We start from the raw sequence: 12,810 nt of genomic DNA, 5'->3' as shown, positions 1-12,810 counted from the left end.
TCACCACAAATTTTCCATTGATGTTCCAAGTACTTTATTTTTTCCAATACAATTTCTAAATTTTCATAAGTCTCTTTCAGCTTAGTCGAGTGAGCTATGGGAATGGATGCAAACCTGTTTCCGTTATGAAGCAGGACAGCTTTCAGACTTCGTTTTGATGAATCAATAAAAAGTCTCCATTCCTCGTCTTTATACGAATTCGGTTTTATTGCATCGACTAAACCTTTAACATCTATACAATATACCAACGAATTCTCTTCATCGTCCGTAAAAAAATTCCTAAATTCTTTTTCTCTATCTCGATAAAAAGAGGCCGTTGTTCCTTTTGCTAACAGATTTCTCGTTTTAAGAACTGACGCTAGATATTCTCCTCCATCTTTAGGTAATCCTAAATTTCGAATAAGATCACTTAACTCTTCTTGGTTAAAGGTTTCTGGAGCTTTTCTTGTACTAGCTGGCAGGTATTCTTCGTTTGAGGATTCTTCGTCAGATTCTTCTTCAACCTCAGAACCTTCTTCGTCACAGGACTCATCAACTTGCATTTCTTCTACTTCGCCTGAGCGGTCCACATCCATGGGTTCGATACTAACAGTTTTATCCCTGACTTCTATTCTCACAGGTTTCACTACTGAAGAAACGTCTGCGTATACAATTTTAGATTTAGTAGCCGTGTTAAAACCTTTGGTATTAGTCATACAAAAATAGCAGTCATTTTGACACGTTGGAGAAGACCATATCATTGGTTTTGTAAATTTCAAGTTTCTTTCTGTTTTATCTCTTTCCCAGCGAACTTTTGTGCAAACTTTTTGTGGCACCCAGTTTACATTTTCATTGGCTACTTCAATACCAAGTTTTGATATGACATTTTAATCGGTCTAAACTGTTTCTTCTCAGTTTGACCTTGAACTGACCTTGACCCTGACGTGATGGGGCCAAACTGATTCCGGATTTGGATTCAGCGACCAAAAAAACCTGAATATATAGCATTTTAATTTTTTTAACCGTTACTTCCCAATTTGACCTCGAACTGACCTTGAACCTGACGTGATCGGTTAAAACTGACCCCGGATTCGGATTCAGCGACCGAAAAAACATAAATGTATGGCATTTTTATTTCTTTTAATCATTTCTTCTCAGTTTGACCTTGAACTGACCTTGAACCTGACGAGATGGGGCCAAACTGACCTTATATTTGAATTCAGCGACCCGAAAAACATAAAGATAGATAGATCTGATTTCTCGCGTAGACAACTTTTTTTATTTTGTGTGCCGGTGTTATTGTCCTCCGAAATATAAGAACTGGAAAATAACTAAAAAAGATATAACGGAATCTTTTATTCATCATACTCAGGTAATTTTTTGCATTGAAACTTTAATTTTGAATGAGTATTATTTTTATGCTAAGTGTAAGAATCTGATTTTCTTAGAAACATGACGATCTAGACGGTGTCATTGCACGAATGCAGTAAAAATATAGAGATGCTGCATTAACAGAACAATCTTACATAGTTGTTTGTGGACCTCTAAAATCTCCTCAGTGCTGTCACGTAATTCTAGATAATAACGAAACGTTGGCCGTAATATACAACCTGACGAATGTAATTGAATCAGTAGATTTCTTATTTAAATTATTTTTTGTCCTAAAATTACGTTATCCTCATGTATGCAGTCATATCTGGGGATTTTTGCAAAAGTATATTTATGTCGTGGAAACTGTGAAACGTCACGTTGGTACTCGGCCAATAAACGAGTTTACTACAGATATAGAAAAGATTCGATAATAAGATTATCTAAGAATTATTAATTTATTTGCATAGCGTTGAGAATATTATAGTTAGTTAAATATAATATAATTTGAGCAGTTGATAAACATTTTTTACTTGTTATTTATAATAAAGATGGATCTCGATAATGAAGTTATAAAACTAACTTGTGAATTATATAAAAATCTAAATTTTAACAGAACTGACGTGCAGTACATTATACATATAATAGAAAATTTCGTCCAGAATATCTATAATCCATTTTTATTTAAAGCAGTTGATAAAGAAGTCAATGATGAAATTCATAAAACGTTCAAGAAACATAAAAATCCTTTTATAAAATTTAATACAGGAGATAAACGTTTGCGCATTTACAAAAATTTAAATATGTATGTTGAACCCGAAGTAATCCGATTCAAAAATGAACCTATTGCCTTCTCGCGTGATGGTAGGAAAATATTTGTGAAAGAAAAAACTGTATCAATGATTCACTTATCTGTCAAAGATTCTATAATTAGGTTACTCCAATTACCCGGATTGTTCAATTAAATGATAGCATATATCAATTTTTTAGAAAGGGAAAAACATTTAATTATTAATTTTATTCAAGGGGAGTTGTGGAAAAAATTGCTTGCGACTTTCCCTCATAAAGGTATCGTACTACCACTTATAATGTATGACGATGATGTTCAAAGTCGCAACGGTTTAGGCTCCCACGCTCCTAAAACTGAAATAGGGACCGTTTATGGCACGATACCTTGTTTGCCATCGAATTTTCAATCAAAGTTAGACGGCATTTTTATCTCTGATATTTATGTTTCAATGCATAGGAAAAAATATGGCAATGCCGCTGTTTTTAAAAAAACTTATAGAAGAATTGCGCAATTTACGAGAAAATGGAATTGAAATAGTTATTGACAGTAAAAAATACAATATATATTTTATTACTGCTCTTATTGTTGGCGACAATCTCGGGCTGAATTCTATTTTCGGATTTGTTGAATCATTTTATTCAACAGTGTCTTGTCGGATGTGTTATGCTAATTCGGAACTCATACAAATATTAACAAAAGAAAGTATAAAAAGAAAAGTATAAAAACGATGTTAAAAATATTAATACGACTAAAACTGGGATTAAAAGTGAATGCGTGTTTAATCAGTTACACGATTTTCATGTAATCGAGAACGCCACTGTGGATGTGATGCATGACTTTTTCGGGGGAATATGTAGCTGCGTAATGTCTCAGATAGTGTTGAAATTGATTGAAGATAAATGTTTTTCTATCGATTATTTAAATTATTAGTTAAACACGATTAATGTTGATTTTGAATCGTCTAATGTACCACCTGAAATAAGTATTGATTACTTAAAAAAGAATCTTAAGTTGAGAATGTCTTCCTCAGAAACACTATTTTTTACACGTTACTTTGGTATTTTGGTTGGAGATCAAGTTCCTTATGAGAATGAAATCTGGACATTATATACTAAACTACGAGAAATTATACATATCGTTACATCACCAATAATGACAACATCACGCATTTTACAATTAGAGATTTTAATAACAGAACATCACAAATTATATCTGAAAAATTTCGGTGAATTGAAAGCCAAATTTCATATTGTGTTACATTATATGAAATTAATTTTAAAAAATGGTCCCTTAATCAAACTTTCTGTAATGCGTTTTGAATCAAAGCATCGCGAATTGAAAGCTATTGTACAAACCATGTGTTCTAGTAAAAACCTTTTACTCAGTATTGCTCTTAGACATAAATTAAGTCAAATGCATCTCCGATTTTCTCAATATGAAGATATGTATATAACGTATGGCACTAAGATCGAAAAAGACATTTCAGTTGATACTTATTTTCCCAAAGCCAAAGTTAAGTATACTTTAAATAGTGTTACGATAAACGACGTTAGTTATAAGGTCGAAACTGTGATCGTAGCCGATATTAATGACGATTGCCTTGAATTCGGACAAATAAGTGCTGTGTATTTCGTAGATGATAACATTTATTTTAAGTATGTGCCTTTTCAGACTATGGGTTTTAATTTACACTAATTTGCACATACCGTTCAAGCGAATGCTGATAGTGAGAAATTAATTGTGTACGATTCGTTAGTAACAAGAACACCTTGCTTAGTATTTATAAAAGACGATGTTACGTTCATTTCCACAAGGCACGTATTATAATGAGCTCGATAATGACTAATTTTACTTAATTAAGTTTTTATTATCTCATTCACAATAAAGTTTGTAAAATATAAATGATATGTACTACATCTTAAATATAAGCTATCTTCTATACAAAATATAATTTATTATTTATTATGCACTTTCATCTATATACCTTCTTATTTATAAATATTAACGTATATCATAATACAATATTAGTTAATAAGTATTATGATGCTCATTAAGTCATTAAAACGCTTTTAAACGCAAAATTTATCGTGTCTTGAGGTGGCGTGTACATCTACCCATGACGTCCACGCTTTAACTCGGGTATAGGCACAGCCTACAGCCGTGCTTAGCGAGCAGCGTTCATCCAAGTGACAAGTCACAGTCAGAGGCGCGTACGTACCGCCACCCAGCGGTGTTTTCTAGCAATCTGTTGTTTTTTCGTGCGGCACGGGCTATGGCCGTGAAGACTTCTTTCCGTGTACTTCCTGTAAAAATGTTAAGCCATTTTTACAAAAACCGTTCTGTTTTAGTTCATATTTTCACCTTTGACCTTTTAAAAATGCAAAAAATGCTTAGATCGCCTACGACTTGACCCTCGGTAATTCGAAGAATATTTATGAAAAAATTTTGAAATAATTCATGAGATCCTTGGGACACTTCGGGAACATATTCCAACAGTTTTAAGAGAGTAGAAAAAGAAAATTAAACAGCAAGAGAAAGACAATAAGATGCTTAACGGTAAAGAAAAAGATATCGGCAAATGGCTGGTAGATTAAGGGGAAGAAAAAGTGCACACCGCACTAATTAACTTAAACCTGCATCGAGATAGAGACACGGGTGTCAAGGTGGAACGAGTCCACAGATGTCTGACAGGCGAATACAGCCCAAACGTTTTCGAGCCGTCACTGTACTAGGATTCAGTGGATATCAAGGCTAAGCGAGTGTCGATGCGCAGAACATTTATACGATCGGTCTGCGAGCAATATCGACAGACGATGTGCGGCACAGCAGCCGTCCTGCACCCACTGGAATGTATCTTCGACGACGCTATCATGCGCGATCGACTCCAGAAGACATTGCACCGACAAATGAGGAAACAAAGAAAGCCTTTTCTCTGAAGAGCTGCTGTTCGCACGTCCGTTCAGGATCCACCGGGGCAGGAAAGTGACAAACGAGCAAGCAGTTCGCGCCGCTGAGGCCCGTCGCACAGTGGGGCCAAATGGAAAAAAATGGACAAAAATCTGCTTCACTTCTGGTTGGGACCAAAATAACATCTACCGCGATGAAAATGTTCGTTTTTAAGTATATTTTATGAATCTTTTTCCCCTGCAGTGATTCTTATTAATTTGAAAAAGTGTCACGGACACTGAAAACCCTTAGAATTTCATCAATTTCACCTAATCGGCAGAAATATGAACTAAAACGCGCTTCGAGCGTGGTTGCGAACAAAATAATATCTACCACGGTAAAAATGTTCGTTTTTAAGTATATTTTATGAATCTTTTTCCCTCGCAGTGATTTCTATTCATATGAAAAAAGTGCCCAGAATGTTATCAATTTTTCTATTTATTATATATGCACATATGAATATATTCCCCAGATACTTTCCGTACCAACATATTAAATTAGTTTTATTTATTATCGCATAGGGGAGGATGGGGTCAATTGGTACAGGGGCAATTTCGTATTTTACAACCTTTTCCTATTTGCGTGGCATTTACCTTGCGCCACTATACTGTATTCAAACCATAGGTAAAAATGAACTTTTCTACCCATATTTCATTAAATAATACGCCAATTTAAATTTTTAACAGAAACTTCGTGATTTTTGAGTCTCATTCTGTAACTTTGGGGTTACGTAATAGTTCGTACGTAAATCGTGTGCATACGTTGCAGTTCCGCGGATAAGGATATCTTCGTAGTACTTTTCAAAATAAAAATTTTGACGCCCGATAGGCCCCCAAAAATTTATTTTAAGGTTAAATGCTAACAGTCGTATGATTTTTACTCGCCTGGAGGAGGCAATTCGTAAAGTCATGCTGGGGTAAATTCGTAATTCGCGTATTTTATAATGTTGTTTCAGATATTTTTATTTTTAAGAAAAACTATTTTCCTACACGGATAAAACGAACTTGGGTATATTGCATGAACGCACTAAGAAATAATACCTGAACTTAAACGCATGCTTTTTTTGAACGAAATAGACAGGCAAGTGAGATATACGAAAAACGTCTGAGCGCTCATTGTACAAAAACCTCATGTAAAATATATATGACAATGCTGATCACGCATGAAGCGGAAAATCCTATGAGCCGCTTGCGATTTTTATATGCACTGCGTCCATGCTTCTATTACTAGTTCGTTCTCTCCGTGTACGTTTATAGTGTGAAGAAATAGCTGTAATTTATAAAAAATAATTAAAAATGGTTGTTTAGGTAAAAAGTTGTGTAAAAAGCGAAAAATCATGAACGAAAAATGAAAAGTTTACCCCTATTTGTGATTTTCTTTCCCCCTATTTTTCCCTGATTTTTTTTATTTTACATTCTTAGACAACTTTTTACTTAAGTAACCACTTTAAACGATATTTTTTTTAATTGAAGCTCTTTCCCCGTACTTAAATCCTATAGATATAGATAAATAGCCCTACCCTCCCCCACTGCTTTTCACTAATACATTAAAACTAGAAAACAATAAATAAAATAGAAAATACATTTATTATACTTAATGTTCTTGTGTATTTTAAATTTTTTAATATTATATTGAATATTGTAATTTATTTTCGCATACAGCTTTTCACTATAATTTATTAAAACTTGACAAAAAGTAATAAAATAGAGAATACATTTATGATACTCAAATTTCGTGTGTATGTATTTTTAATTTTTGAATATTACATGTATAATGCATTTGCATGTATATGCATTTATACAGAGACTATACTCTATATGTATGTGTGCGCCATATGCATGCGTATGCATTATAAATATAATATTTAAAAATTAAATTGATGAAACTTCAGATAATCAAATAATAAGATCACTTAATTTGAAAGTGCAAGTGTCTAGTCCGCGATCTATACGTGTACAAACTAATTACTAAGTTTATATTATTTGTCTTTAACTCAGACTTCGTCTATAGCTTTCTTAGAGAAAAGTGTGTTAGCGATGCTTCAACTTTATTGACAATGTCTAAATACTTAGTGAAAAATAAATATATCTTGTCTTTTTGGAAAGACAACATAATTGGAACTATAGACGAACAAAAGGAGGCTATAATTGTATACCTTTTAAGAAAATTTGGTTTGGAGGTGACTGACGAAATTAAGTCTTTATTACATAGGAAACTTAGTAGCTGCTTTTTAAATAATTATAAGAAAAAAACTTAATTTATTACCAAAAAATAAAAGAAACTTTGAAACATTTAACATTAAGTACGAAAAGTGACTAGAAAATGATTTTGTTTTTCAATACATCCAATCAGAAGAAAAAACTCGGGAGAAAGGGAATTATTTACTTTATCGTAGAAAAACATTATTGTGAGTGTTAGAAAATATTTTTGCACTTTACAAAATATTGAATTGTTTTATACATTTTCGCATCAAACTGCACCTTTTGGTGCAGTTTGATGCGAAAAACTGAAACTTGCACAAGTCTTAAAAAAAATATATAATAAATAATAGTCTTGTTTATTGTTGATTACGAGATTCTTTTTTTTCTTTTGTCTGCGTTAATTACTCACATGCTATTATGATTTTACGCATAATTATATGGAAATTTTGTTAAACATTAATGAAAACTATTTTTAGGCAAGACCGCGACACGGAAGTGTCTTATAGTTTTGTCATCGAAAAATGTATGAGATGCGATATCTCACGCAATTTTTGACCGATCGGGCTAAAATTTTGGAAGGAGTCTCCTCTCGCACAAACCTAGAAACTAATTTTTTTTATTCCGATCGTCTACGTTTTTTTTAAATGCGGGCACAATTCGTTCAATTTTTGCGTGTTTTTGAATAAAAATTTTGGTGTTACACGATTATCTGTGAGAGACTTCTATCAATCGAGCTAAAAATTTGTGTGCGAACTTCCCTCGTAATAGTAAGATGCCGAATTTATTTTAGGCAAAGTTAATAGATAAATGTTTTGATCATGAATCTGCCACTGAGCTAATGACTACTATCAAAATTTCTCAGAATTTAACAATGAAAAAAATGACACCTAAGGAAGCTTAAGAAATGTTGATAACATGTAATCTAACAAAAAGTTCCTATAACGAGATAAGAAGTAGAGCTCGAAGACATGGACGTGATTTATATCCATCTTACAAACACGTATGTACTCTATATATTACGCTTACATCTTTTAAATATGTTTTAGCGGATATAAAAAAGTGAAAATCAATGTACAATCGCCAGGCACACTAACTTTGAATATTTGGAATGTCAGTCATGACACTTTTCATGTATTTCTTATGAGAGGTATCCTGGCTTCAAGTTCAAAATATTATTTAAAATATTTATTTTGTTTTTAAAATAAAAATTACATTTTAATTACACATTCTCGTACATTTATAAACATTTTTTATTTCCACTGGGATGTGTGGACATTAATTAACAATTAGTTTTTCAGTTTTTAAAAGAGTATGTAAAACTGGAAGATGAACTATGAACAGTGAGTCTTATGCCCAAAAAAATCTCATTTCGATTGTTTTCATCAAACATATATTTCACGGGGAATGGTAAAATATTTATTGAAAAATCGAAACTCATTCCTGTGACGTATAAGCACAAATCTAACTAATGGTATAAAAATCTATAATCTGAAAAATCCGACTGTTTTATTTATTCGAACCATTTGCTTCAACTACCTTATGCACGACTGACCAATACGCCAGCGCTGAAATCCCAACACTGGCCCTACGATTTCACGAGTATTGGCGGAAAACTTTTTTGATAAAATAGCTGCCTATTTATCGAGGCCTTTTCAAATTCTGTCAAACTTAAAAATATTTCAAGCGCTTAATTCGGATTTCTACTACTTATTATTGAGAGATGATTAATTAATATATGTATAAGCTCACATTATAAGATAGCAACAATAAAAATGTTTTATTGTTTTTTACAAAAAAAAAAAAATTGTCTTCATCCTGCCCGAAACATCGATAATAAGATTTCATCTCGGTTTGAATCTCACGCTTTTTAATTATAATAAAATATATTCGCCCAAGATCTTGCTTTCTGGCCGAGATCTTGCCTCATTAAATCTTTATGAATAAATTTATAAGTAGAATTAAGATATTAATTAATACGATACAAAGAAAGAATTAGCACTTTGACATGAAATATTGTTTTAAATAAACATATAATTAATAATAACAACAAATCATTGAAGTAATCTTATTGTTATTTTAATAAATCATTGTTATTGTTATAATTCATTAAACTATCTTATTGTTATTTTTTATAAAGTTTTTCGGCAAAATTTGGAAATTTACTAGAACTGGCTCAGTGTTGTCTTGAGTTCATCTCGAATATGTTCAATCTACAGAATATTAACTAAAAAATGTTGTATTTTTATATTTAATTTCAAACTAAAAATTGAGTCTATCAATGCAGCATACTAATTTTTTTTTTTAGATTTTTTATACTTATATAGCATGAGTTGTCAAATACGACAATGACAACTGTCTGGACTAACCCCGAAGCCCCATTCTTCCGACTTCCGACCCCCCTTTCACGATTCTGATAATTGCGTGGGTAGGACTCACACCACCTAGCGATACTATAAAAGATGCATGCAAATGCTTAAACGCTTATTTATCACTTGCTTTACGATTCAATACGATTCAGTACGTGATCGGTAGTTTAGGCTCGGAGACGATAAATTCAGTAAAATCGTATAGTTAGCAACACGCATTTTCTGGGCATGTTTTAACACATGTTTCTCTCTTTCTATTCATACTATTCATTCATTTTATTCATTGATTATGAGTAACGATAAACAAACAAATGCATTCACGAATAATCAATTATATTCGATCATCGCCCCAGTATTTTCGAAGCAATTATGAGCTTTACCCCTCACTCAGAACAAAACCACCGACCCTCATACGTAAAAATATTCGTAGTACGGTTTATTGATAATCGTATTTCTCAATACAGATTGTCAAACCAAAAAAAAGGCATACCCACAGAACTTGCAGCTCAATGAAACGAGGTGTGAAGTTTCGCTGCAAGATTTGATGGAACAAACAGTCAAAAGCTTATGCAATTTTTTGAAGTTGCCACCTTGTGAAGACAATACTAAGCAAAAATTAGTTTTGTTTGTCAAATATGGGTTTGATGAAACGAACAGGAATAGATACAAACAAAAATCGAACGAAAAAAGTAGTGTACTTAACTACATGTTTTGTTCTTGTATAGTTCCGCTACAATTAGTTGATAGAAACGATGGTAAAATGTATTAGTCGAATTCGAGACCATCATCTACTAGATTCTGTCGACCTATAAAAATTTTGTATCAAAAAGAAACTGACGAACTTTGTAAAATGCAAGAAGATGATTTAAAAGAACAAATCGGCTATTTAAATGATATTGAAGTTGGAGACTATAGAATTGGATGTAATATGATGCCGACAATGATTGATGAAAAGGTAATTTACTAACATAATTTTATTAATTTATGAACATTACTTGCGGAAAATTCTTTTAGTTTTATTAGCATTACTACATTACCATACGATTTATGATGATTCGAAACTTACATTGAAGCTGTTTTTTGCAGTTAAATTTAAGATATGTAATATAAAATGTTAACCATGTCTCCTAGATATTATAAGTAATGACTAGTTCTCGTAAACTTCCTCTTGTAAAATTTCCGTTAAGAACCTAGAAAACATCACTTTAGGTAGTCAAATTTGTTTATATCTATTTCGACTATCCTTATGTGGGTAACGATATTTTTTCATATCCAGGATGTACATCACTATTATTTCATTAATCATTATTATTAAAATGCAAACTATTTTTATTAGTCCTTTATCAATAAAAAAATTATTTTTAGGTTTGCAATGCTTTACACGATACGTCATCACAAAAGTGTTTTGTTTGCGATGCAACTATATCTCAGCTAAATAATATTAATTGTTTGCTTAATAAGCCAACCAAGGAATCAACCTTATAGCATGGATTTTCAGTCCTCCGTGCACATATTCGATTTATGAAACTTGTTTTACATATTTCCTATCGCATGGTAGAGTGTGGATTGTTTATATAAAGGTTCCAAAGAAAAAAGAATATGTCATTATTGCTCGTAAAAAGTAGATTCAAGATGGGCTTCATGAAGAGATTGGCATATTAGTGTGTGCTCCAATACAAGGCTCTGGAAACACTAATGATGGCAAAACAGCTACAAGATTCTTTAACAGTGTTGATGTTGTTGCAAGAATTACAGGTATAGATATTTTGTATTATCTAGCTATATAGTTAAATATATAGCTGAGCTTGCCTGTTTCGTATACTAGTTGCGTATTTTAAATGACGTACGTGTGTGAAAAATATGTTTATATATATATATATATATATATATATATATATATAATTATTACTATTCAAATTACAATTACTAATCTTCACAATATGATAATATATTAAAGAATTTACCTTCTTCAGGTATTGACGAAGAATTACTGCAAAGATTTAAAGTTATTCTTGCGGTTGTCTTTTCTGAATACTCAATTAATACTACAGCGTTTCAAGATTATACTGAAGATACAGCAAGACGATACGTATATTTATATGGATGGTACTCGATCGATGCATGTACTTTTATTACATGGTTATAAAATAATAAGAGAACTATTGTTACCTATTGGTATGCTCTCAGAAGAAGCTCAAGAAGCAATCACAAAAATGTAAAAAGGTTCAGAGATAGGTTTTTAAGAAAAATGTCAAGGTGTGTTATATAGATAGCTAGATGGATAGCATTTCTTTGTAGTTGTTTTTTTATAAAACATTAATTTATCAACTGCATATCATTTTCAGAGTTGAAACTAACAAAGATATGTTCAACGATTACGATTGCTTTTCAACGATTACTTTTTAATTCTAATCCACACTTGTCCCTATTGAATCAATCACCAGCAAAGAAATCAACTAAATTAACTGAAGATATGAAGAGATTATTGATTAGTGAAGAAAACGAGGAAATGAGTTATGATTCTAGCGAAAGTGAAGGCGAGGACACTGACAGTGAAATTTAATAATTTGTTGTTTCGAAAATTTTATTTATCGTAACTTGCGAAATGTACATTTTAAAAATATTTTTTATTCATTCATGTACCTATTTATTTGTTTAATTATTCAAATATTTATTAAATTGTTTAACTTTTCAAATATGAATTTATTTATTTATTAATTCAGCTTGAATACACTAATTAAAAGCTTTTTCGATGTACAAAAATAAAATGCAATAATTAATGAAAATTACGGAATAAAAAAATTCTAAGGGTTTTCCTACACTGTGCGATTTTTTCAAATCTATAGAAATCACTGTGGGAGAAACAGATGTATCAAATATACTTAAAAACAAACATATTCACCGCGGTAAATATTATTTTGTTTGCAACCTCGCTCGAAGAGCGTTTTAGTTCATATTTCTGCAAATTAGGTAAAATTGATGAAATTTTAACGATTTTTAGTGTCCGTAAAACTTTTACAAATCAATAGGATTCACTGCGTGGGAAAAATATTCATAAAATATACTTAAAAACGTACATTTCAACCGCAGTAGAAGTTATTTTGGTCGCAACCAGAAGTGAAGCAGATTTTTGTCCATTTTTTTTTTCCATTTGGCCCCA

At 31.8% G+C, this 12,810-nt stretch overlaps 1 protein-coding gene and 1 long non-coding RNA gene across 5 annotated transcripts in view; one reads left to right on the top strand and one right to left on the bottom strand.

Annotated features, from left to right (window-relative positions):
* The window catches only part of LOC103315959 (kinesin-like protein Klp10A), a 435,695-nt gene that overhangs the window by 53,840 nt on the left and 369,045 nt on the right, over nt 1-12,810 (bottom strand). The gene's annotated exons all lie outside the window — the stretch shown is intronic.
* Nucleotides 10,121-12,284, top strand: LOC116416231. The gene is made up of 4 exons (XR_004226739.1): nt 10,121-10,605; nt 11,016-11,405; nt 11,624-11,906; nt 11,996-12,284. It is a non-coding gene; the product is annotated as an uncharacterized LOC116416231 (long non-coding RNA).

This window comes from Nasonia vitripennis (assembly GCF_009193385.2).
Source record: "Nasonia vitripennis strain AsymCx chromosome 2 unlocalized genomic scaffold, Nvit_psr_1.1 chr2_random0002, whole genome shotgun sequence".
NCBI classification, from domain to species: Eukaryota; Metazoa; Arthropoda; class Insecta; order Hymenoptera; family Pteromalidae; genus Nasonia; species Nasonia vitripennis.
The sequence above is the reverse complement of the archived record's forward strand: the minus strand, read 5'-3'. Positions and strand labels throughout refer to the sequence as shown.